Genomic DNA, 26,721 nt, shown 5'->3' with positions numbered 1-26,721 from the left:
AATAATGTTTGCACCAACCTAATAAAGTGCAGGTTATTTTGTATATCTCATGTGGGATTCAAAAAGAAGCTTAGAAGTTACTTTACCTTAATATGTTATGATCTCCTAAGTTTTAAATAAGTAGATCTAGAAAAGTCATTCAGACTCCCATTTCAGCTTTGTCTTTTCTCAGGAATCCCTGCTGGATGCTGTGTGTTGTCCTGTTGCCTTACACATTATGGCTGCTTGGGATAGAACTCAGAGAAAAATTGAATTAAAAATGAAAGTGTTTTCAAATATCTAAAACTGGCCAGCAAATTAACTTACACTTAAACATATACAATGATCCTAATGTAAAATTATGATTTATATTTTCTATATTCCTTATATAAATAGCATAATGGATATATATGTAGACTCTCTCATTATCTGAAAAAAAAAAGCCACTAGATATAGCACATGTGTCTTATAGTGAATTTAAAACAAAACTCAAATCTTAACTCATGTAGTTTAGGAAAATATTCAACTTTTAACACATGGTCTCAATACAGTCATTAGGCGCTATTTCTCCCTATTATGATGGAGCAATTGGAACAAATATTGATGTATTGACATAATCTCAATATTGATATATTGACATAATCTCAGCACCGAGGATTTTCCTATATCAAGTTTTGTTCTAATGGCCCATGATAATAGGCAGACATAATTCCTAATGTCTGGATTGAGACCATGTCTCAAAATTTAAATATTTTCCTAAACTACATGAGTTAAGATTTGAGTTTTGTTTTAAATTCACTGTAAGATACATGTGCTATAACTAGTGGCTTTTTTTCAGATAATGAGAGAGCCTACATATATATATCCATTATGCTATGTATATAGGCATAATAAGAGAGAGTAAGAAAGGGCAAACTATGTAAAGTGCTGAATAAAATCCATGTGTGTGTGTGTGAAAGAATGTGATAATATTTTATCTATCTCATTTAGATGGAATTTTAGATTGTTTAAATCATATTGAATTATAATCACTATTTCCTAGGCCCATTATTTTATATGTCTCTTTATATATGTGAACAACTGTTTCTCTAGCATATATATTTAGGAATTACTGAATCAAAAGGCATGGGAATTTTAAATTCTATCAGACATATTAAGTTACTCATTAAAATACCTGTATCAATTTATATTCCCACCAGCAATGAATGTATAGCATGCATTTTCTGTGCCCTACCTTAACACTGGGTTAATAGCATTTTCCATTTGCTCTAAAGTCTTCCTCTTTTTACTTCTTTAATTCTTATTCTGGATTAAATGTTTTATAATTTACACTTCTGTTATTTTAGTTATTAGCCCTAAGTTTGTAGTATATATTTTAAATGAGTCAAAATTTATTCATATGTTTATTCTAGTTCTAAATAAGATAACATATTTAACTTTTATTTGAAAAACTCCTTCATAAATTCTAAGTAGTTTGTGTCTAGCATTTTAATTAAAAACAGTATTTAAATACATACAGAATTACTGTTATTTTCTTATCACAAAAAAATTTTCTTGGTTGACCAAAATGGACTACTAATTTTGTCTTTTATTTTACTATATTATTTTGAATATTTTTCTCTCTTTTTGGTGCATTGTTTTTATTTCCATTTACCATTCTTGGGCTTAAACTTTTTCATTTAACAGGTTTCATAATATTAAAATTTCATAGTATTAAAAGTAAAATATATTTACTTTTCTGTTATTTTAGGTTGATTGATTTGTTTTATATAAGGGTCTAATTTCAATTTCTTTTTAGAATTTTTAGGCTATGACTCATTGCAGTTTGCTATCTATTGTTGTTAATAAGTAGTCTTCTCTCAATTTATAAGGTTTCTTTTTCTACAAGCTGATTCTTCCTCCATAATACTGCGGGAGCACTTGAGTGAACAGTGAATGCTAAAATAGAGAAGATAATTTACTAATCAGAATTATTTTCATCCAATAATTTGATGCAATTTTAGTTTTTACAAGAGCTCAATAATGATTACATACTTGCATAGTTTACATTTTCAAATTTCACATAAATCTGCCATTTGATAGTAAAGAATAATATGCCATAAAAATAGAAAAAGAATAAGAAAAATAGCAAAATTGATTTATTAACCTGTTCTAGCTTGGGTTTGCTCCCAAAGCAGAATCTGAATCTAGGAACTGCACTCAGCTAATTCATTTGAAGAACCGATGCCAATGATCAGAACTAGAAAGACTGGGAAAATAAAACAGGGAAAGAGAAAAACCCCATTTAAGGGTGAAGAATGAGTTGGATATTTCTGCGCTAAAATGGACATCATTGTTGCTGGGACAGTCCAAGCGACTTTTTACCATGCATCTCAGAATTGTCCATCTGAGACACAAATGAAGCCTATACGTATCAATTGGCTTTTGCTGCTCATTGATCAAATGTTGTCCCAGAATTATTATATCCTTTCCACTTCCAAGTTTATACATGCAAAGAGTTCCCAAGTTTTAATAATTGAAAGGATTAAGCAGACACCACTGAGCATACTTGCGTAAAGGTCATATTTGAAGGCAAACAATATGGTCCAGTAAGAGAAAAAAAGTGCAGAAAGTATCAGATCCTGGAGACATTCCATGCACCAGCTCCGAGAGGCCTTATTCTCACACACACATAGACAGTGCTTTTTCTGCAGCCTGAACTACCAACTTCTGAGTGAAGAATCTTGGTTGCCAAAGAGCTCAAAGCAGAAGATCTAGTGAGGGTTTGCAGTACACCACGGGCCACTAAATCAAGAAAGCTGACCTAACTGATTAGGTTCATAGTAAACTACCAGTAAAGAAACTGATTTGGAGATCATCAGGAGAGTTTCAACTTTAAACTGCACATCATAAATCTTGCACTTACCTTAGCTAAGAGTCAAAAACAGGATATCCTGGAATCCCCAGAGACAGAGATGAGGCTTTTCCAGCCCAGCTGTAAATCAGCTGTGTATCCACAGTGCATGTGGCAGAATGACTGTGCAGGCTCCTGCAGGCATCCACATGGTAGAGAGGCTGTCCAAGGCATAAAGCAAAAGATTTGAGATATAGCTGAGCAAGGAGTTTTAATGATAACTCTCAAGTATTATCTGTCGGTGTGCTGATGATCACAAAAGGTGGGGATAAGAGTGTGTAAAATGAGGCATGGAAAATATTCAACACGTAGAAAAAGGATTCATTGTCTTTTATTGCAAGGGCCCTTAGATTATATTACTTGTATTTTATACATAAAAACTTAACATTTCTTAATAGATAGCTTTTTAGTTATCTTACAGAAACAGATCTGAAGGTGATAATGTATCACATCTTGCCAACATCACTGTACCATTTCCAAGTTTCTTGGAGAAATTTGTTTATTTATCTTTCACAAGAGTCTTATAACACCTCTCCAAACAAAAATAATATTAACATTAATATTAATAATGAAAGATAAATTTTGTTTTTAATATAAGTTTATAATTAGAAGAAATAAGCATTCACTGATTATAACATATTTGTACAATTATAGTCTAGTCCCAATATGTACATAAGTTGGCAACTAGTAATAAAGAAATACCTTCAAATGAAAAATCATGATTAATACTTTGTACATTTCTTTGGGATCGTCTATTAATATTTAGCATTTCCAGTCATATAGTATAGTTCTGAAATATGAGTAGCTTGAAAGTATTGGGAGTATTATTTAAAGACAAAACTCAGTTTAATATTTCCAAAAACCCCTTCTTATTAAACAAGCTGAGGATTATCAGAAGATGTTCAGCATCTCTCAGTGACTCTGAGTTGGAAAAAGAAAATCCAAAGTCTCTAAAAGCTTTTACAAAATTTAGAATAGTGATTTGGAGTGGCACGGATGAATTCACAAATATTATAAATATTAGAAACTTTTAGGAAAACGTAATGCCTTTTTATATAGAAATTGTGGAATTAATACAACTTCATGTTTAAATATGGGATATAGATTTCACTTCTTAATTTGCATAATTTACTCCTCCCACATAGAAAAAACAAATGTTTCCATCAATAAAGTCCACAATCCTTCATGAAGTTGACATGTTCTATGTTTTCGCTTTCCCTTTGGGAAAATCATATGCAAATGTAATATATATTACAGACTTATGCAAGTTAAAGTGGAAATATAATTGTTCAGTAAACAAATTATCTAAGTGAATTTATAAAGAAACAGGAACTTTACTTTCATGGCAGTCAAATCTCCCTTATAATCAGCCTACATAGGATACATTTTGAAAGCTGTCTCATAATTATACAAATGTATACAAAAGTAAATAAATATAAGAATAATGTTAAATAATGTAAGAATACAAAATGCTAGGTTATAATATAAGAATATGATAAATAAGTAAAATTTGAGAGGAAACTACAGGAGGAATAATATTTTTTAATGGTTTCAGTGAATATGAAGAATTACTGAAAATTGTATGTATCAGCCAGGATTCAATTAGGAGACTGAACTCATACAGTAATTTGAACAAAATACTTTTTAATTATTATATAATAGGTGATTGATTTTGAAAGGGTAAAGAATGCACAGGGTAATACTCTGGATCTGAGGGAGAATATTCAAAAATATATGAACTTGAAGAAGTATCTCCCTCAAGGTTGGAATTCAGACCTGGAAAGAGAAGGTCATAGGATGGAGGAGAAATTCATTGAGTTTTCCAACCATAACTGGTTCAAAGTCTGCTGGCCAAGATTGGCACACAAGAATCTACAGGCCAGGACTGATAAACTCAAAGCCTCTCATAGCAGAACCTGTGGGTTTAGGCTGGTGAGTAGGGAACCTTAGCTGGATCTGGCAAGCTAAAGACATCTTGGCGAGGTTCTGGTAGTCCAAGGCTGGTAAGTCAATTGCTGGGGTAACTCTGAGGCTTATTGAGAGTTCATCCAAGGAGATGTCACTGAAACTGCTGGAGGTAAAGGCCACTGCTCATAGATACACAGAACAAGAAAGAAGAAAATAATTAAACACTGAAACCAGGAAAAAAAAGCCTTTCTTTCTTCTCTGTCCCTAGAGTGTTCTCAACTGCCAATATTTAGCATCAGTTACAAAAGAAAATGCTTACAGAGTCTCCATTTCACAAAGCAGTCAATGAAGAGTGAGTGGGATTGGAGCTTAGAATCAATAAATTGATAATTGGCACACACTAATTTTTGCTTTGATTTGATTTGAAAAATTATATTTAATAAATAAATTCCATTGATCTGTTCTTGGAAATAAACTTTTAATATATCACTGAAAATAATTTAAATAATTATTATGTCCACACTTACATATCAGGAATACAAATGTGTGTTAACTCTTATTCTCATGGCATAAAGTTGATAGAGGGACATTTTAGTAAATTTTACATTTACAATCATTACAACAAAAAGTATGATCAGGTAATTTAGAAAATATTAATTTACTTAAAATTATGCAATACATAGTATTCAAATTATAAACACACTGATGTATAGTGGGAGAAGGCTAAAGAAAGGAAATCCTGGGCCCATATTATCAGGGTTTCTCTGGGCCACTGTCTGTTTACTGGGTTCCAAAAAGCTTGAACCAGGTAGAGCTAAAGAGAACTTTTCTATTATTTAGATACAAATAATTAACTAATAATAGATATCCAGTAACATCTGCCTATTCAAATTCTGTCATCAATATTACATACATACTGAACACCTGTGATCTGCCAGGCACTATGTATTATAAAGCAGGAGAAAATATTAAAAGTTTTAAATCTTTATTAGGGAGGAAAAAGTAAATACACATATATTCTATGTTTATTAATTAAAAAACTAGTAGCATAAAGTTGTAAAATATGATCAAATTAATGCATAATTTTAATGAAATTATAATGAAAATATCTTATATAACTCAATAAGGAGATGCCAAAATATACAAACAAAAATAAAAACAAGAAATAATATCAAGACTTGCTCCTCCAGATAGCAGGAACTATTACAAAAATATAGTAAGCAAGACACTGTTACTTGGCATATGAATAAAGTAATAGACACAATGAATATAACAAAGAACACAGAAAAGACTCATATTTATTTTATTTGTTAATTTTCATATATGACTTATTTTAGATTTCAGATAATTGGGAAAAAATAAAATCTTTAAAAAAGTGCCAGATAATTTGGTTATTTATATGGAAAACAAGCAGTTGAAAATTCCAAAATATGTATCTCAAATGGCCTGGTCAAAAATGTTTACATTTATAGATAAAATAATAGATGATCTGTAGGCACTTGTGTTAGAAACAACTTTCTTAAATACAGAAAATCAATCATGAAGCATTTATGAAAAAGTCAAAAAATTTGACCACTGTAGAAGAAATATTTTCATTCCTCAAAAGCCATTATTTAAAATGTAAAATCAGACCACCTGTGATGGCTTACGCCTGTAATCCCAGCATTTTGGGAAGCTAAAGCGGGCAGATCACCTGAGGTTAGGAGTTCTAGACTAGCCTGGCCAAAATGGTGAAACCTTGTCTCTACTAAGTTACAAAAATTAGCTGGGCATGCTGGTGGCGCACACCTGTAATCCAAGCTACCTGGGAGGCTGAGGCACAAGAATCACTTGAATCTGGGAGGTGGAGGGTGCAGTGAGCCGAAATGGTCCCACTGTATTACAACCTGGGTGACACAGTGAGACTCTGTCTCGAAAAAAAAAAAAAAAAGTGAAATCACGAGCCACAAATACCAAAAAAAATCACCACACATATTTCTGAAGAGAGAGTACCATCAAGATTATGTAAATAACTTATGTAAATTAATAAAACAAATATAAACAACTCAATAGAAATATTGATAAACATTTAGAAAGCATGCCTTCACATAAAAGAAAATATAAATGGTCACTACGTAGAGAAAAAGATATTCACCCATAACAGAAATTAGAAAAATGCAAAGGAAAGCTGAAATTGGACAGGGTTTGAAAGGTAACATACTGTCACAGACTAAAAATCTGAAAATACCGAGTGTTGGTTAAATGGTTAATTCAAGTTAATTCTAACATACAATCTTGGTATGCTCTCCTTCTAAATAACGTGGAATTATCCAGTAAATTTGAGTATTTTCATAATCTACAATTTAACAATTCTAATATATGTTAGTCCGGATTCTCTAAAAGCTTATGAAGACAAGATTAAATATGAATGGTTTTTATTAGGGCAAATATCTATGTGAGGGAAAACAAGGAGTCTTTGAGTCAACTTTAACCATCCATGGAATTCCACTTCTCTCAGAAATGGACCTGCATGATATCACTGCTGCACTCCATCATTGTCTGGGAGCAGCCCAGGGAAAGTGTGGACTCCATGTAAACCCAGGGTGAGACTTCATAGAGCAGCTGCTTGGTCAAATACATTTTCTATCATTAGAGGTCTACAGGATATTTTAACGACCACCACAGTAAACAACTTGTGCCACTCTTTCTCCATATTGGTTTGTGGTACAGCATGTCCATGGTTTCTATGTGCTATTTTGCCTGAATAAGGTTAGTGGGGTGAACTATGGCCCCCAACACTTCAGCTGATCTCTGCCCTGAAATTAGTACACATCTCCTCCAACCACTATCCAGTCTAATTTATCTTTAAGCTTTCACTTAGGCAGGCCTACACAGGCTGTGTCCCAAACCTTCATTGCTCAAACTTTGATCCTTCTATCCTTCTCAGATCAGGTTGCTGTATATGTTCATTCACACTTAAAAAAATGGATCAAAGGAACATCAGGAGGCACCTAAGTGGATTACTTGGATTGCACACGTATTTCTTCCTCTTACCGTTTTGTAAAAGCAGCTCAATCTCCTCCTGCTGATTAGACTCTGCATTATGGGGACTCTTCTTTTCATCTGCCGGTAAAGAGTCCAAAATATTTTGGCAGCGGCTGCAACTGGTAATTTACTGACATCCTCACTTTGTTAGTGGGAAAAAGTGCAGGTGTCTTGGGGAGTAGTATTTCCAAATATACAGAGCCAACGTTTGTGGGAATGGGAAGCACAAGTGCTCAGCTGAATCACTGGAAGTGATGGTAATTTGAGTCCTGGTTTACCTCTAGGGTGAAAGTCCCATATGGCCTTTTGTTTGAGAACATAGCATCATATTGAAGTTTCTGTATAGTGCAGTACATAATCTGACTAGTAGATCCCATTGTTACGTGCTCATCTCACAAGTTCTTTGTGAAGTAGGGTCCCAGGTTGAAGAATATGCTATGGAGGATTTCTTGCTTATGTATCAGGTATTACATAAGCCTCCCAGAGTGAGAGGTGAGACCTTATTCATCTGCTTTAATAGTGCTTAAAGCTTCAGTCACAGGGCTTTAGTCAGGTCTACTACTTGGTTAAGCATGTGGTCTTCTTGGTTAAGTCTGTGGACTTCTTCCCCCAGACCCACCGGTTTCTCCAGAAGGCAGACTGGTGAATAAATGGAAATATGGTTAAGACTCTCCACACCTAGTATTTTTTAAAATGTATTTCAATTTAATTTTGCCTGATATTTTCTTATGATTATTCTGGGGAAGAATAAGAAGAAGATGCCCTTATAATTTCATCCAATCAGGGAATACATGGTATCAATATGACATGATTTATGATACTAATTTTGATTAATGATTAATTAATGATTATCGCACTGGATAAGGTGATGTCTGCCAAGTTTCTCTACAGTAAATTTACTATTTTTCTATGTCCATACCCATTTCATTGTAAATGAGTTGTAAGTCAAGCCTGTACTCAGTGGGAAGAAAATTGAACTCCATATCCTGGAAGGAGCAGTACCAAAGAATCTGTAGACATTTGTTACAAACATCAGAGTAATTAATAATTATTTTGAAGAAGATTTTTTTCTTCTTGAGATGGAGTCTTTCTCTGTCGCTCAGGCTGCAGTGCAGTGGCACAATCTCAGATCACTGCAATCTCTGCCTTCCGGGTTCAAGCTATTCTCCTGCCTTAGCCTCCCAAGTAGCTGGGTTTACAGGCATGTGCCACCACGCCCAGCTAATTTTTGTATTTTTAATAGAGATGGGATTTCACCATGTTGGCCAGGCTGGTCTCAAACTCCTGACCTTAGGTGATCTGCGCACCTCAGGCTCCCAAAGTGCTGTGATTACAGGCGTGAACCACTGTGCCCAGCCGAGGATAATTTGAATCTGCAAAAATATTTTGTTTCTCCTTAAATTTTTGTGTGTTAATTTTATCATCAACTGTGGATGTATGTGAAGCACTTATTACTGTGGTGTCACTATGATCAACCTTTGTCTTCCCCAAGACTCATGCTGAAATTTAATTGCCAATATAATGGAATAAAGGGGGAAACTTTAAAGGGTAATTAGACCATGAAAACTCCACCTACATGGGTGGGTTTAATAACGTTAGAAAAAGGATTTCAGAATTATGCACTCTCTCACTTTCTCTCTTCCTCTCTGTCTCTATCTCTCTGCCCTTCTGCTCTCTGTCATGAGAATCTCCAGGCTTCCTCCCACCCAGAGAACACTATGTGCAAGACACCATCCTGGAGGAAGAGAATAGCCCCACCAGACAAACCTCCTGGAGCCTTGGCCATAGAATTCCCAGCCTCCATAACTGTAAGCCAATACATTTATGTTATTTTAAAATCACCTAGTCTCAGTTACTTCATTATAGCAGCACAAACCAAAGTAAGGCAGGTATTAATAGGGATTTTCTATTTCCCACGTTACTTTTACCTTCACTATTTGGAATTCTTTGAGTAATATTTACTTGTCGCTAATATATTTAATTATTTATTATATAATTTTTTTTATTACTTCATGGTGGCAAACCACCACAAATTTAGCAGCTGAAAACAGCATACTTAATACCTCAGAGCTCTGAATGTCAGCAGTCTGGCAAGTTGCAGCTAGGTTTTCTGGTCAGAGGACCACAAGAGTGAAATCAGAGTGTTAGCCAGGCTGAATTTTCTTCTAGAGACATTTAAGAAAAGTTCACCTCCAAATTAATTCATCTTTTTTTTAACAGAATCTAGTTCCATGTGGTTGTAGAATGAGGGTCTCCTTCTATTTGCTGGCTACCAGGTGGAGGTTATTCTCATCTTCCAGTGACCAGTCTCAAATTCCACTGATGTTGCCCCCAGTAAGCAACTCACCACACCAATATGTTCTTTGATTTGAGCCAGATGGAAGAAGTATCTCAGACTTCTTGTCAGTGGCAAGTGGTTGAGAACTCTGCTTTTAAAGGGCTTATTTGATAAGGTCAGCCTCAAACACACATTGATCAGCCAAATGTGTACTTTTTATTTGTTTTTTAATATTATATATATTGAGATGTGTTCTTTGTCCAATAGTTTCATGAGTTAAAAAAAGTATAGCATTATGTATTCACTATTAAAGTATTATTCAGAATTGTTCCGCTGCCCTAACAAATTCCCTTTACATTACCTACTTCAATTCTCAGTTCCCACTGAATGCTGCAACCACTGATCTGTTTACTTTTACTGTCTCTGGAGTGTGCTGTTTTCCAAGTGTGATATAAATTGAGTCATATATAGTCTTTTAAGGCTGGCTTCTTTCATTTAACATACACATTGAAGATTTATCTATGTCTTAACATGTCTTGAGAACTCATTCCTTTATATCACTGAATAGTAATCAATTGTATGACTATGTAACCAGTTACCTAATAAAGGATATTTTGGTTGTTTCCAGTTTTGATAATGATGCATAAAACTCCAGTCCACATTTGTGTGCTGTGTTTTGTGTCGACATAGGTTTTTGGATCAGTGTGTAAATGCTTTGGAGTGTGATTGCTTTGTCACATTAAGACTATGTTTAATTCTGTGAGAAATTACCAAACTATTCCAAAGACTATCAAATATTTTAACCATGGTAATTACCCATGTGCAATGAATAAAAGTTCTTCTATATTGTTCAGGTTTTTGGATTTTAGCCATTCAAATAAAAGTGCAGTGGTATTTCATTGCTGTTTCACTTTGCATTTTCCTAATGACAAGGGATATTCTGGACTGAATATTTTTGTCCTCCCAAAATTCATGTATGGAACCCCTAACCTCCAGTGTGATGGTATTTGGAAATGTAGCCTTTGGGAGGTAATTAGTATTAAATAAGGTCATGAGGGTGTGGCCCTAATGATGGGATTATGTCCTTCTAAGAAGAAACATCAGAAAGCTTGCTCTCTCTCTTTTTCCATCATGTCAGAACACAATGAGAAGGCAGCTGTCTGCAAGCCAGGAAGAGACTCCTCAGCAGAAAACTGGCAATCACCTTGATCTTGTACTTCACAGCCTCCAGAAGTGTGAGAAATAAATTTCTGTTGTTCAGGCCACCCAGTCTATATTATTTTGATATAGCAGCCTTTCTTGACAAAGACAGATGTTGATTATCTTTTCAGATGCTTATATTTCCCTTGTGCATCTTTTTGAGTGAGTTATCTGTTTATATTATTTGCTAAAATTTTAATTTTAATTGAGTTAATTTCTTACTTTTGAGCCTTAAGGGTTTTGTGTGTATAATTTAGATATAATTCCTTCTCAGATACATGTTTTGCACTTAATTTCTATTATTTCGTGGCTTGACTTTTTATTCCACTAGTGTCTTTCACAAAGCAAATTGTTTTAGTTTTAATAAAGTCCAACTTATCAATTATTTCTTTCATTGGCTATACTTTTGATGTTGAATCTGAAAACTCATCACCAAACCCAAGGTCATACAGATTTTCTCCTTTGTTTTATTCTGGATTTGTTATAGTGTTAAAATTTACAAGTAATCTGTGAGCATTTTGAGTAAACTTTTGTATAAAATATGAGGCTGTTTAGAAGTTAACATTTTTTACATATGGGCTTTCAAATATTTCAGGAAATTTTATTAAAAAGATTATTTCTTTTCTATTTAATTATCATCTCACCATGGTCAAAAATTAGTTTACTATGTTTGTGTACATCTATTCCTGTGCTTTCTATTCTGTTCCATTCATCTATGAGTTTATTCTTTGCTAATACAGTACTTTAATTACTTTAGATTTATAGTAATTCTATTTAGGTAGTATGAATCTTCCAGTTCTCTAACTCTGTTCTTCTCTCTCTCTCTTTTTTTGTAGACTTATTCCAGTTACTCAAGTTTTTTTTTTTTTTTTGCCTTTTTATGTTAACATTAAGTCTATCTGTGAATATCTACAACTAGTGGCTGAGATTTTTGACTGACATGACCTTGAATTTATAGTTCCAATTGGAAAAAAATTACTTCTTAACAAAATTTATTCTTCCAATGCAATAAAATGCATATAATTTAATTAATTTAGATCTTCTTTTATTTCTTTAATCAGAATTTTACATTTTTCCATATATAGATTCTATACATATTTTGTTAAATTTAAACCTAAAGACTTCATTGTGGTGGTGGTGTTGCTATGTAAATGTCATTCTTTTTAGATGTAAAACCACATTGTTAATGCAGGTATATAAGAAAACTATTTTTCTATATTCATCTTATATCATTCTCTCTTGTGAAACTCATTCTCAGTTTAGTAAAATTTCAGTTAATTATTTGAGGATTTCTCTTTCTTTTCTTTTTTTTTTTTTTTTGAGATGGAGGCTCCCTCTGTCACCCAGGCTGGAGTGCAGTGGCACAATCTCGGCTCATTGCAAGCTCTGCCTCCCGGGTTCGCGCCATTCTCCTGCCTCAGCCTCCTGAATAGGTGGGACTACGGGCGCCCCGACCCCCCACGCCTGGCTAATTTTTTTTTTTTTTTTAAGTAAAGGCGGGGTTTCACCGTGTTAGTCAGGATGGTCTTGATCTCCTGACCTCATTATCTGCCACCTTGGCCTCCCAAAGTGCTGGGATTACAGGCATGAGCCACCGCGCCCGGCTATTTGAGGATTTCTACATAAACAATTATATTATCCAGAAATAAGGTAAATAATGAGTTTTGTTTCTTGCTTTTTAATATGTACACATTTTTGTTCTTTTTTTCTTGTCTAATTTTAGCAGCTAAAACTTTCAATAGGAAGTTGAATAGTTGTGATAAGATAGGACATCCTAGCCTTGTTCTTTTTTGTTTGTTTTCATTTTTTTCCATTTTATAAATATATGTATTATATGTATTATATATATAATATGTACATATCATGTTTTATACCACACATACACATATATCTCTGTGTGTGTGTGGTGTGAAACACTATTTTGATATACAAATATATAACAAAATGATTATTACAGTCAAGGGGATTAACACATCCATCTCCTCACATAGGTACCTGTGTGTGTGTGTGTACGTATGTGTGTATGTTAATAGCATTTGAAAACTATTTTCTTAGCATTGTTTTTGATCTTAGGAGAAAATCATTGTGTCTCACTATTAAGTATAATATTAGCTGTAGGCTTTTTGTAGATATTCTTTATCAAATTGAGGAAATTTCCTGTAATAGTTTGCTGAGAGTTTGTAACATTTATGGCTGTTTGATATTGATAACAGTTTCATTTGCTTCATTTTATATTATCATTTTTCTTGTTGAGCTTGTTGATACAGTGAATTATAAGGATTAAGTTTCAAATATAGAATGAGATTTCCTTAGAAGTAATAAATGCCACGTGGCTATGGTATATAATTCTCTTTAAATATTGTTAAATGTGCTTTGTGTCTGTATTCATGAGAGATATTCAGCTGGCAGTTTTGGTTTCTTGAGATGACATTATTTGGTTTTGGTATTAGGATAATCCTGACCTCACAGAATGAATTAGGAAGTGATCATTCTGGTTCTACTTTTTGGTAGAGATTATTGAAAATTACTGTTACTTCTACTTTAATTCACTAGTGAAACCATCTTGACTTGGTTCTGTCTATTTAAGGTTGATTCAGTTTATTTATCTATCTATTTTCAGACAAGGTCTTGCTCTGTCACCCAAGCTGTAGTGCAGCAGCACAATCATAGTTCACTGCAGCCTTAAAATTCTGGGCTTAAGCAATTCTCCTGCCTTAGCTTCCTAGTAGCTAGAGCTATAGGCACATACCACTGTACTGGGCTAATTTTTAAATTTTTTTATAGAGATAGGGTCTCACTATATTGCTTATGCTGGAAATTATGTGTGTATTTATATACATATATACACACGTGTGTATATATATACATATATACACATATACATATATACACATATATACATATATACACATGTACATATATACACATATATACACATATACACATATATACATATATACATATATACATATATACACACATATACACACATACACATATACACATATATACATATATATACGTGTGTGTGTGTGTGTGTGTGTGTGATTAAATGGTATTTTTCTTCTCCCTTCTTTTTTTTTTTTTTTTCTTGAGACGAAGTTTCGCTCTTGTTGCCCAGGCTGGAGTGCAATGGCATGATCTCTGCATACCACAACCTCTGCATCCTGGAATCAAGCAACTCTCCTGTCTCAGCCTCCCAAGTAGCTGGGATTACAGGCATGCACCACCACACCGGCTAATTTTTATATTTTCAGTAGAGATGGGGTTTCTCCATGTTGGTCAGGCTGATCTTGAACTCCTGATCTCAGGTGATCTGCCCAACTCAGCCTCCCAAGGTGCTGGGATTACAGGCATGAGCCACCGCGTGTGGCCTTTTCTCCCTTCTTTTAACTTATCTATGTGTTGATATTTTAAATGGATTTATTGATACCAGGTGATACGGTTTGGATCTCTGTCCCTATCCAAATCTCCTGTTGAAATGTAATCCTCAACGCTGGAGTTGGGACCTGGCGGAAGGTGACTGAATCAGACGGGTGATTTCTCATGGTTTAACACCATTCCCCTAGTGCTGTTCTTGTGACAAAATTCTCATGAGATCTGGCTGTTTAAAAGTGTGTATCACCTCCCCTCTCTCTCTTTATCCTGCTCCGGCCATGTGAGGTGCTTGCTTCCCCTTTGCCTTCCACCATGATTGAAAGTGTCCTGAGCGGCCCCCGACCAGAACTCAAGGAGAAGCTAACCTGCAGAACTGTGAGCTAATTAAACCATTTTTCTTTATAAATTACCCAGTCTCCAGCATTTCTTGATAGCAATGCAAGAACGGACTAATACAACAGTATGTATTTGGGTATGGCTTACGAGAACTTACTTTACTGTTATGCCCATCTATGTACTTAAAAAAAACATACCATTCTGCTACCAGTTTACTATTTGTTCCCTTTATTCTTTGTTGTTCTTTTCCTATTTTGTGGCTTTCTCTGTGGTTAATCAGTTTTAACTACTCTATTTGTCTCATTTATTGGGTTATTATTTAAGCTTATTTTTAAAAATTTTGTGTGTGTGTGTGTCTTAGGATTTATAATATGTATTATAAAGTGGTCTGACAACTCCTTCAAATAATACGAAATTGCTGCACATGTAGCAGAAGAACCTTACATTCCCAAATCATTCTTTTCTTCCCTTGTTGTCTGACATTTCCCTACACATACACTATATGTATTTCCCTACACATACACTATACGTATATGACATTTCCCTACACATACACTATACGTATATGACATTTCCCTACACATACGCATACACTATAAAAACATATCACAGTATATAGGCCGGGTGCGGTGGCTCTCAGGCCTGTAAACCCAGCACTTTGGGAGGCCGAGGCGGGCAGATCACCAAGTCAGGAAATCGAGACCATCCTGGCTAACACGGTGAAACCCCGCCTCTACTAAAAATACAAAAACTTAGCCGGGCACTGTGGCAGGCGCCTGTAGTCCCAGCTACTCCGGAGGCTGAGGTAGGAATGGCGTGAACCTGGGAGGCGGAGCTTGCAGTGAGCGGAGATCGCGCCACTGCACTCCAGCCTGGGCGACAGAGCGAGACTCCGTCTCAAACAACAACAAAAAAAGACAACAAAACAAAAAAACAAAACACATACACACACAAAAAATCACAGTATAATTTATGATATCTCTAGTAATGCATAATTTATAACTCCCTATTTATGTTAGGGTCTTACCTCCCAGAGACTCTGCAAAGAGAATCTGTCTCCTGAAGGCTTCCTAGCTATATTCCAACGTTATTTGTATTGAAAGCTTACAAGTTTATTAGCTTTGTGTTGGTGATTGGGTCTTTCTTTGATGGTCCAATAGAGTCTCAGTCTTCCTAGTGTGTCCAGAATTGGTGGGATTTTGGTCTCACTGACTTCAAGAATGAAGCCGGAGACCCTCGCGGTGAGTGTCACAGTTCCTAAAGGCAGCGTGTCCAGAGTTTGTTCCTTCTGATGTTCGGAGGTGTTCAGAGTTTCTTCCTTCTGGTGGGGTTCGTGGTCTCGCCGGCTCAGGAGTGAAGCTGCGGACCTTCGCGGTGAGTGTCACAGCTCTTAAGGAGGTGCATCTGGAGTTGTTCTTTCCTCCTGGTGGGTTTGTGGTGTCCCTGGCTTCAGGAGTGAAGCTGCAGAACTTCATGGTGAGTGTTACAGCTCATAAAGGCAGTGTGGACCCAAAGAGTGAGCAGCAGCAAGATTTATTGCAAAGAGTGAAACAATAAAGCTTCCACAGCGTGCAAGGGGACCCCCAGAGGGTTGCCACTGGTGGCACAGGCAGCCTGCTTTTATTCTTACCTGGCCCCACCCACATCCTGCTGATTGGTCCATTTTACAGAGAGCTGAGTGGTCTGTTTTGACAGGGTGCTGACTGGTGCATTTACAATCCCTGAGCTAGACACAAATGTTCTCCATGTCCCCACTAGATTAGCTAGCTATAGACTGTCCACACAAAGGTTCTCCAAGTCCCCACCAGAGTAGCTAGATACATAGTGTCAATTGGTGCATTCACAAACCCTGAGCTAGACACAGGGTGCTGATTGGTGTGTTTACAAACCTTGAGCTAGAGACAGAGTGCTGATTGGTGTATTTACAATCCCTTAGCTAGACATAAAGGTTCTCCAAGTTCCCAATAGACTCAGGAGCCCAGCTGGCTTCACCCAGTGGATCTCACACTGGGGCTGCAGGTGGAGCTGCCTGCAAGTCCCGGGCCATGCGCCTGCGCTCCTCAGCTCTTGGGTGGTCGATGGGACTGGGCGCCGTGAAGCGGGGGCGGCGATCGTCGGGGAGGCTCCCTCCCGCACAGGAGCCCACGGAGGAGGGCGGGGAGGCTCAGTCATGGCGGGCTGCAGGTCCTGACCTCTGCCCCGCGGGAAGGCAGCTAAGGCCTGGCGAGAAATCGAGGGCAGCGCCCGTGGGCCGGCACTGCTGGGGGACCCAGCACACCCTCTGCAGCCGCTGGCCCAGGTGCTAAGCCGCTCATTGCCGGGGCCGGCAGGGCCTGCCGGCTGCTCCCAATGCGGGGCCGCCAAGCCCACGCCCACCCGGAACTCCAGCTGGCCCGCAAGCGCAGTGCGCAGCCCGGGTTCACGCTCGCGCCTCTCCCTCCACACCTCCCTGCAAGCTGAGGGAGCCAGCTCCGGCCTAGGCCAGCCCAGGAAGGGGCTCTCACAGTGCAGCGGCGGGCTGAAAGGCTCCTCAAGTGCCGCCAAAGTGGGAGCCCAGGCAGAGGAGGCGCCGAGAGCGAGTGAGGGCTGCCAGCATGCTGTCACCTCTCACTAGGTACTGTAAACCTGTTTATCAAGTGTATGGCTTTCACGAATGTTACTGTTCCTCCACACATGTATCACTGTGCCAAGCACATATTCCTTCCCTTTTCCTGGATGAGGTGGATTTCTCTTCTGCACTGAGACTGTAACTTTTTGGGTTTTGTTTTGTTTTGCCCTTTTCTCTGTGTATTAAAGCTTTACTCTAAAAAACAGATGAGGAGATGAGTACAGGCAGAGTTTTTTATGGGCATATTATTTTGGAATATTTGTAATAAAAAATAATTTGTAGCAGATAAATGCTTTCTAGCCATTAAATGAAAAGTATATGTTACACTGCTAAGTATAAAGAGTATTTTATAAAGCTATAAATCTAGGAATTAATAAACAAGATAGTGTTTACTGCTAATGGTCAATTAGTATATTACTTTCCTCAGCCAGTTAAATGACTATATCAAATGTAATTTAGATTGTTTCTTTTCATTCTTATAAAAAACTAATAGTCTCTAGAATTGAAAAGCAGTCAAGACATGAGTAAATTTTTTATACTTATACATTTTCACTTTTCATAGTATTTTAGTTAAAAATAAACAGTAACATAGATGATGAAAAAAACATGTTCCCCCGTGTTCTGGTGAAAGCCAAGACCCCAGTAATGCATTTTAGTACACATAAAATGTACATAAAATGTACATCTTGAGATATAACTTCATTTTTCATTATTTCAAGTCATTCACATTTCCTTTTTCCCTTTTTATAGACACAGAAAGGCAATTTACAAAATATTAAAAACCGATGCTATTCAAATTATTCTATTATTTATTCTGTTTACAAAGTGGGCTTCCATTATACATAATGAATTACTTCATGTATAACGAAAGAAAGACAAATAGGTCACAGCAAAATGACACAGTATGTCAACAAAGGACACATTTTCAAAAAAGAGTTGAAGTAACTACATAAATATTTGACAGCTTAAAAAGCAATTGTATAAAGAACTTCTTTGGAGATTTTTTTTTTACTCTTTGGACAACAAATTTTATCAAAATATTCAAAAATTAGAATAGACTTTCGCTTCTTCCTTTATGGGGGAAGAAGCATTGCTGTTTTTTAAAGCAACTTTAAAGTTAATAAAATAACAATTTAAAAGGTCAACTTATATATGTATCCAAATGCTTCCAGCAAATATCTTCACATGTTTTGGTGATCTTTTATGATTTTGGGTGATTATTGTTAAGCCTTACTCACAAACTAACAGTGCAAAAAGGGTAAAGAAACAACAACAACAAAAAATGGTATGTTAACTATCACTGCAGTATTCTACATAACAGAATAAAAAGGGAATTTTTGTTTTATCTAATAAGATTGGATGCCTACTTGAAAATGGAGAATTGGATGAACAAATACGTGTTCCTCTATCTTGCTCTAAAAGTCCAGCAATTTTACATTTTAATAAAGGCTTTTCTTTTTTTTTTTTTTTTTTTCCAGAAAGCACACTACTTTTGCCTTGGGTGTCAGAAGACAGATGTTTATACTAAAGAATTGACAATGTTTTGCAAAATAACACATTAAATACTTTGATTCCTAGAGCAACTCATTTCCTTATGTGACAAGCAGAGATGAGAATACTTAACTTTTTTCTTAATAACAAGTCACTGTGTTGCTCATTTTTACAACTTTCTTCATTGTGTGTTTTTGTAGAAACTTGATAGAGTTTTTTAGTGGTTGTTATGTAATATCACCATGAACAACTACTATTGTTAGGCAAACTCAAATAAGGCTAGTGCTGAAATGGCAAAGTTGGATTTTTTTTTTTTTTTTTTTTTTTTTAGAGGAAGAGCTTTTATTTATTTTTTTTTTTTTCCTTCAAACTTTTTTTTTTTATTATACTTTAAGTTTTAGGGTACATGTGCACATTGTGCAGGTTAGTTACATATGTATACATGTGCCATGCTGGTGCGCTGCACCCACTAACTCATCATCTAGCATTAGGTATATCTCCCAATGCTATCCCTCCCCCCTCCCCCCTCCCCACCACAGTCCCCAGAGTATGATATTCCCCTTCCTGTTGGATTTTTAGATTTAGCCAAGATCTGTAAAAAAATAATTTCACTGGAATAATGAAGCTGTACTTATTAAAATTTGAGATAATATATAAAATATGATATATATACTTAACTTCAAAGCATTTTACTAAACTTTTGTTTATATTTCTTTGCAATCTTTTATTTAATAAGAAACCAGATCTATCCTCCAAACACAATTTTTTGAATTATAAAACTCATTTAAAAAGTAAAGAATATGATTCCATTTACTTTTTCCATTTATCAGATCTTTACTTACCCCACAATTTTTCATAGTTTGATTACATAAATAATGTGACTAGACTTCCCTGAATTTAAAGCAGTAGAAGAGAAAGAGATTGAATTTTAAATATAGCATAAAATATATTTTCAGGGGCCATAATTCTCTTTGTGGGAGGATCAAAATCCATCTGTTTGATGATCCTCTCACTCTGTGTTCCAACTGAGCTATGAAGTCTGAAGCAATTAGCCTGAAATGTGGGAAATAGATGGCTAGGGCACCTAGCGACATGACACACGAAGCTAATGTAGAATGGACCCCTCCTAGGCATATCAAAAATACATAGAAATTCTCGGTAAAATGTTTTTAAAATAATCTTTCACAGTGGAAAAAGGAAAAAAATCTTAATTTCTAGAATTAAAGAGAAAAAGAGAAGATTATGAGATAAATAAAAGTAATGTCATAGCAGGCCAGGTTATCAGATATAGTTTAGGTTTCAGGCACTATTTTTTTAATCTGAGTATTCTGGCCCATCAGAGATTACTGAAATCAATTTAGTCGGTTATGTCAGAAGAAAAAAATAAATATTAGAATTAGTCAAAATAAATTGCTTAAATTAGTCTCAGGGCATTAAATTAAATTATGTTGGGGTATTCTTGAATTAAATTATTATTGGGTAGAAGTTTAGTTTACTTTTTATTGCATGGGCTATTTTCTAATGGCGTTTATGCAATTAGAAGTTAACTTGTAGATTTTTATCTAGGATAGATGAAAATAGCAGAAGTGCAGTAGATACAACAACCATAAAAGTTACTGTCTCTGTGTAGATCATTAATCAATTCTGTATATTACTCAGAGATCTTACCCTAATAGTTCTTTATACAATTTGTTATTCATAGTTTATTTTTCAAACTGTCATTTGAAACTGTCTTAGCGTTTTATTAGGTCTTTTATTAATAAGGCCAGTACAATCATTAAAACATGTTTATTTTTTATTTTAATGAGTGCCGTTGTTTGTCAACCTTTTGTAAATTATACTTAGCAGCATTTGTCAGAGTGAATCTTCTATGGTAAAGGTAAGTTTTGATTTTGGAAACGTGGTTGTGTGTGTGTGTGTGTGTGTCCTAGATTACATTATAAGTGAAAATTTCTTATGATTTCAAAGTTACTGTTCTAGAGTCTAGGCTTATATGATAATATTCGCTAAAATATTTCTAAAATCTACTGGGAAATTTTGAGAACTAATCCCCTTGTCAAAGGCTAGAAGCATGAAAAAAACTACTTTCTGTGAAACTAGACTTAGAAAAATATCTTCCTAAACTGGCCAAAGAAAGCAGAAATGTAGTTTTTCATCCATCCAAGACATGATTAGGAAAATAAAAGTCACAAAAGAGAAATTTAAAACACAAACTTAATTTAAAAGACAGCATAGAGCATTCTAAATTTATGCTACTTGGTGATATAAGAAGTCCAAACATAGAAGTAAAAATAAAATTGCTTTCGTCCTGAAACCTGTTTTGCAAAAGCAAATTCCAAAACACTCTGTAGGCATAGATACATAACAGACTAACACACACAAGAAACAAAATTAACGTAGAATAGAAAAGCTAAAATAACACATTAAACAAATTATTTTAAAAGGAAGTTAATATAAAAACTAATTACAAAATCAATAAGCAGAGACCCCGGAACATTCTGAATGATATGGAATATATATATATATATATTTAAAGGAAAAAATAGACATCTGTATGAAATGAATTAACAGTGTAAAAATAAATCAAGAGATTTAACACTGTAAGTGGAGGCATTACTTTATGTTCAAAGTTTGGTTAGTTTGAAATAGGTGTTTAAGAACAAAGTTCAGGAAACTAGTTTAGAAATTATTCAAGTGTGAATAAGAAAGCCTAGATTAATGTTTTGGGTACACATTGACAATGTGTGAAACCCTGAGAGCTTTAACCCTCCGTAGCTCATATTTCCTTTTACAAAAGGGAAATATTAATAAACCATAAAACTGTTGTGAGAATGTACTGTAACAAAAACCGAAACACAAAGTAGCATCCAATAGCATCAAAACTAATCTTAGCTATAAATATTATTACTAATACTGTCATCATCATTGAACTCTTCATGGAAGTTAATTCTGATACTTATGGAGATACTACCATTTACCTAGAGAAGGTAAATTATTTTTCACAGTGTTTGTCTTTGGCACGTAAGATGACATTTCTTGAAAGAATATGTTATCTGAAACTAATTTACACTTAGTACAAAACAGCTGCATCAAAGTATCATAAATTACAGCCAAATGTAATAAAAACAGCTACACAGACACAAAATATTTATATTATCTGCCTATATTAGTCCTAAATCAATTATTTAAAATGGGTGATTGGGGTGATTATGAATAAAATCTCTTCATATTTCTTTGTAACACAGACATGAATAGACCTGAGTCAAGGCATTTGTATAAGAATAAAATGTGAGTATAAATATAAAATTAGAACATTCATTACTAATTATTATTATTATTATTTTTTCGAGACAGAGTCTCATACTGTTGCCTAGGCTGGAGTGCAGTGGCTCGATCTCAGCCCACTGCAACCACCACCTCAGCATTCTTCTGCCTCAGCCTCCCGGGTAGCTGGGATTACAGGCGCCCAAGTAGCTGGGATTACAGGTACCCATCACCATGCCCAGCTGATTTTTTGTATTTTTAGTAGAGACAGAGTTTCACTATGTTGGCCAGGCTGGTCTCAAATGCCTGACCTCATGATCCACCCGCCTCAGCCTCCCAAAGTGCTGGGATCACAGGCGTGAGCCACTGCGCCTGGCCAAAATTGCTTTTTACTGTCAGTGTTTCTGTGGTTATCAGTGAATGATCTACAGAAGCACATATAAAAATATTTACCATCAGAAATTGGCACAAAGAAATTTTTCTAGATATTATCAAGTGCTTTAAAAGGAATGCAAATAATTCTCTTTACTTTCTAATAAAAAAATTATATAAGATTTAGCCTTTATTATCCCCAGATTAATAATAAATCTGACACATTTCTTGTTTCTATAAATGTAAGGTCATTAATTTTAATGACTTAATTATTATTTTAAACTTTCTGGGGGATTTTTTTGTTTATTTGTTTCCTCTCAACTGTGTTCTCTTCATTATTCTTTTCTAAATATTTTCACATTATGAAACTCAAGTTTCTTTTTGGTTGAATTTATTACTGAATTTTAGCATTTAGATACCTTGGTGTTAGAACTGCCACAATCAGGACACAGAACAATTCATTCATCATTAATAACTCTATTATGCTATCCCTTCAACCTTGTCCTCTTGCAACCACTTTTCTGATCTCTGTCATTATAATTTTGGCTTTTTGAGAATGTTGAATAATAGGAAAATAAGTTATGTAACTTTTGTGACTGACATCTTTTACTCAGCAAAATTCCTTTGAGATACATCCAAAACACTAGGTGTACTGAAACTTTATTTCTTTTTTAGTGCAAAATAGCATTCTTCTGTATACAAGAGTTTATTTATTCATTTACCTATTGGAGGCAGTTAGGGATATTTACCAGGTGAGGAAATTATGAAGAGAACCAGAGTACAGTTAGAGGTGAGCAATTTCTGTTGCCACTAACTTTATACCACTTGTTAATCTAATTGCATGGTTCATAGTAGTATCCGACCGAAAAGGAAGTTATGCATTTACCATTGCTGTTCAAATAATCTGAAAATGTTCGTAGACTGATGTAGGCCTGAACAACCTGTCATCTAGAAAACACCACACAGACATTGAGATAAGGTATGCAATAAGAGGCCAGTCTTTATTGTTAAAAAGGAAGTGTAGTTTCAGCCAAAGTGCAGATTTAACACAAGGTGTTCTGTGCCAGACTAATTGTGTCATTATAGGTTGAAAGGCCCACAGAAATATAACCTGGAAGAATTCCACTCTAAAGATCAAGGATCCACATGTGAGTTTAGTACTGGGGAAAGTGGTATTCTTCAGAATTTCAGGAATCGCTAGAAACTAACAACACCTGCACCAGTACCCTTGAAGCAAATGGGCAGAATGATGGGCATGCCAGTGACTAAACAGAACAGATTAATAACCCTTGAGTTTTTGGAAATATTAAGTAAAAGGAATTCTGGAAAGAATGATTCTGAGAAGAAGAGTTTTAAGTAAATAAGTGTGTGTGTTGGGGGTTGACTCAAAGTAAGTGCTATCCAAACATTAAGAGGGAGTTTATTTTACAATCTCACATTGCTGAGAGGATTCAAAGGGAAACAGTATGTGTTACACCGCTACAATGAACTCATTTTTGACAAAGGTGCCAAGAACACACACTGGTGAAAAGACAGTCTCTTCAATAAATGGTGCTGAGAATACTGTATATCCACAGGCAAAAGACTGAAAGTACATATAGAAAAACAAATCAGCATGGATTAAAGACTTAAATCTAAGACCTCAAACTATGGAACTACTACAACACACACACACACACACAACGGAGAAACTCTCCAGGAAAAATTTTAGTCTTGGCAAAAATTTCCTGAGTAATACCACACAAGCACAGGCAATCAAAGCAAAAATTGACAAATGGGAACACATCAAGTTAAAAAGCTTCTGCACAGCAAAAGAAACAATAAAGGGAAGAGACAACCCACAGAATGGGAGGAAATATTTGCAAACTACCCATTTGATGAGGGATTAATAACCAGAGTATATGAGGAGCTCAAGAAGCTGTATAGGAAAGAAATATAATAATCCAATTTAAAAATGGTAAAATATTTGAATAGCCATTTCTCAAAACAAGATGTGCAAATGAGAAACAGGCATACGAAAATGTGCTCAACATCATTCATCATCAGAGTAGTGTATATCAAACTACAATGTGATACCATCTCACCCAATTAAAATGGACTCTATACAAAAGACAGGCAATGACAAATGCTGGTGAGAATGTGGAGAAAAAGGAAAGCTTGTACAGTGCTGATGGGAGTGTAAATTAGTATAACAACTATGGAGAACAGTTTGGAAGTTAGTTAAAAAACTAAAAATAAAGCAATGATATGATCCAGGAATTTCACTCCTAGGTATATACTCAAAAGAAAGGAAATCAATATTTTGAAGAGATATTAGCACTCCCAAGTTTGTTGCAGCACTGTTCACAATTGCAAAATTTGGAAGCAACCTAAGTGTTCACTAACAGATGAAGAAAGAAAGAAAGTGTGGTAGATATACACAATACAGTACTGTTCAACCATAAAAAATGACATTCTGTCATTTGCAACAACATGGGTGGAACTGGAAGTCATTATGTTAAGTGAAATAAGCCAGACACAGAAAGACAAATATTGCATGTTCTCACTTATTTGGGGAATCTAAAAATCAAAATAATTTAACTCATACAAACAGAGAGTAAAATGATGGTTACCAGATGCTGGTAAGGTTAACTGGAGCAAGGTGGGTTTTGGAAGGTTAACAGGTACAAAAAAAATAGTTAGAAAGAATGAATGAGACTTAGTATTTGATAGCACAACAGGGTGACTATAATCAAAATGTGTTAATTGTACCTTTTAAAATAATTAAAAGAGTACAGTTGGATTGTTTGTAGCACAAAGGATAAATACTTGAGGGAATGTATATGCCATTTCCCATAATGTGATTATTATGCATTGCATGCCTGTATAAAAACATATCAGGTACTTTATAAATATATATACCTACAATATACCCATAAAATTAAAAATTAAATGGTAAAACAAATACCTATGTGTTAATATTTATATGCCTTTATGATAGAGACAGGAGGCAGCCAAATGCCTGGGCAGATAGGCGCGGGTACTTGCTGAAACCCCAACTCCAAACCAAAAAACTTTAAAGCCTGAAAGCCAAGCTACAAGTTAAATCCTTGGACTGGACTGAGAACTTGTCTTCCTGTTTAGCATTGCTTTTTTCTGATTGACCCCCACCCTTCACCTATTTTAAATATACTTGCCCTTTTCTTATTGGTTTTCTATACTGTCATGCCAATCTTTGAGTAGTGTCTTTGCTTTAACCTTTTCTGTGTACTCACAAACCAATCTCCATGCACTCACCATCCTGTGCTTATAAAGATCCCAGACTCAGTCAGTAGAGAAGGAGATGGCCTGACTTCAGGGAAGAGACAACCTGACTTTAGGAAAGACGACCTTCCCTTCCTGTCCCCTCTCCAGCTCCCCTCTCTGCTGAGAGCCATTTCATCACTCAATAAAAGTCTCCACCTTCACCATCCTTTAATCATCCATGTGACCTTATTCTTCTTGGACACAGGGCAAGAGCTCAGAACCCACCAAGTGCTCATACCCAGAAAGGCTGTCACACCAGTCCTTTGCCCTCACCAGCAGAGGGCAGCCAACCCACATGATGAGGCAAGGAGCCAACTCAGCAGCTAATAATACACTGCCATCTGTGGATGCTTGAACTAAAGGAGCACTGTAACACCTGCTCTGGGGCTTCAGGGTTGTGGGCATCCTCACCTGGTCACTGCTATGTTCTCCTCAAGACCACATGGCTGATCAGGCCACAGGCCCCACATGGAGTGTGCTCCTGTGTCAGTGCCTGGAGCAGCTGGCCAGATTCTGCACTTGCTCACTCATGTGCTCCCTCCCACAAAGGGTTGAGCACAGTGGGCTGAATAGTTGGGGCGCTCCTTTCGTGATTCCGGCAAAGGGCCCTAGAGAAATCCTGCATCACTTAGGTCCTAGCACTATGACTTATTACCATACATTACTCTTTGATTCATCATCAGATAAATCATCTTGTAAAAAAAG

This window comes from Pan troglodytes, chromosome 2, assembly GCF_028858775.2.
Source record: "Pan troglodytes isolate AG18354 chromosome 2, NHGRI_mPanTro3-v2.0_pri, whole genome shotgun sequence".
Lineage (NCBI taxonomy): Eukaryota > Metazoa > Chordata > Mammalia > Primates > Hominidae > Pan > Pan troglodytes.
This window is presented reverse-complemented; position numbering follows the sequence as displayed.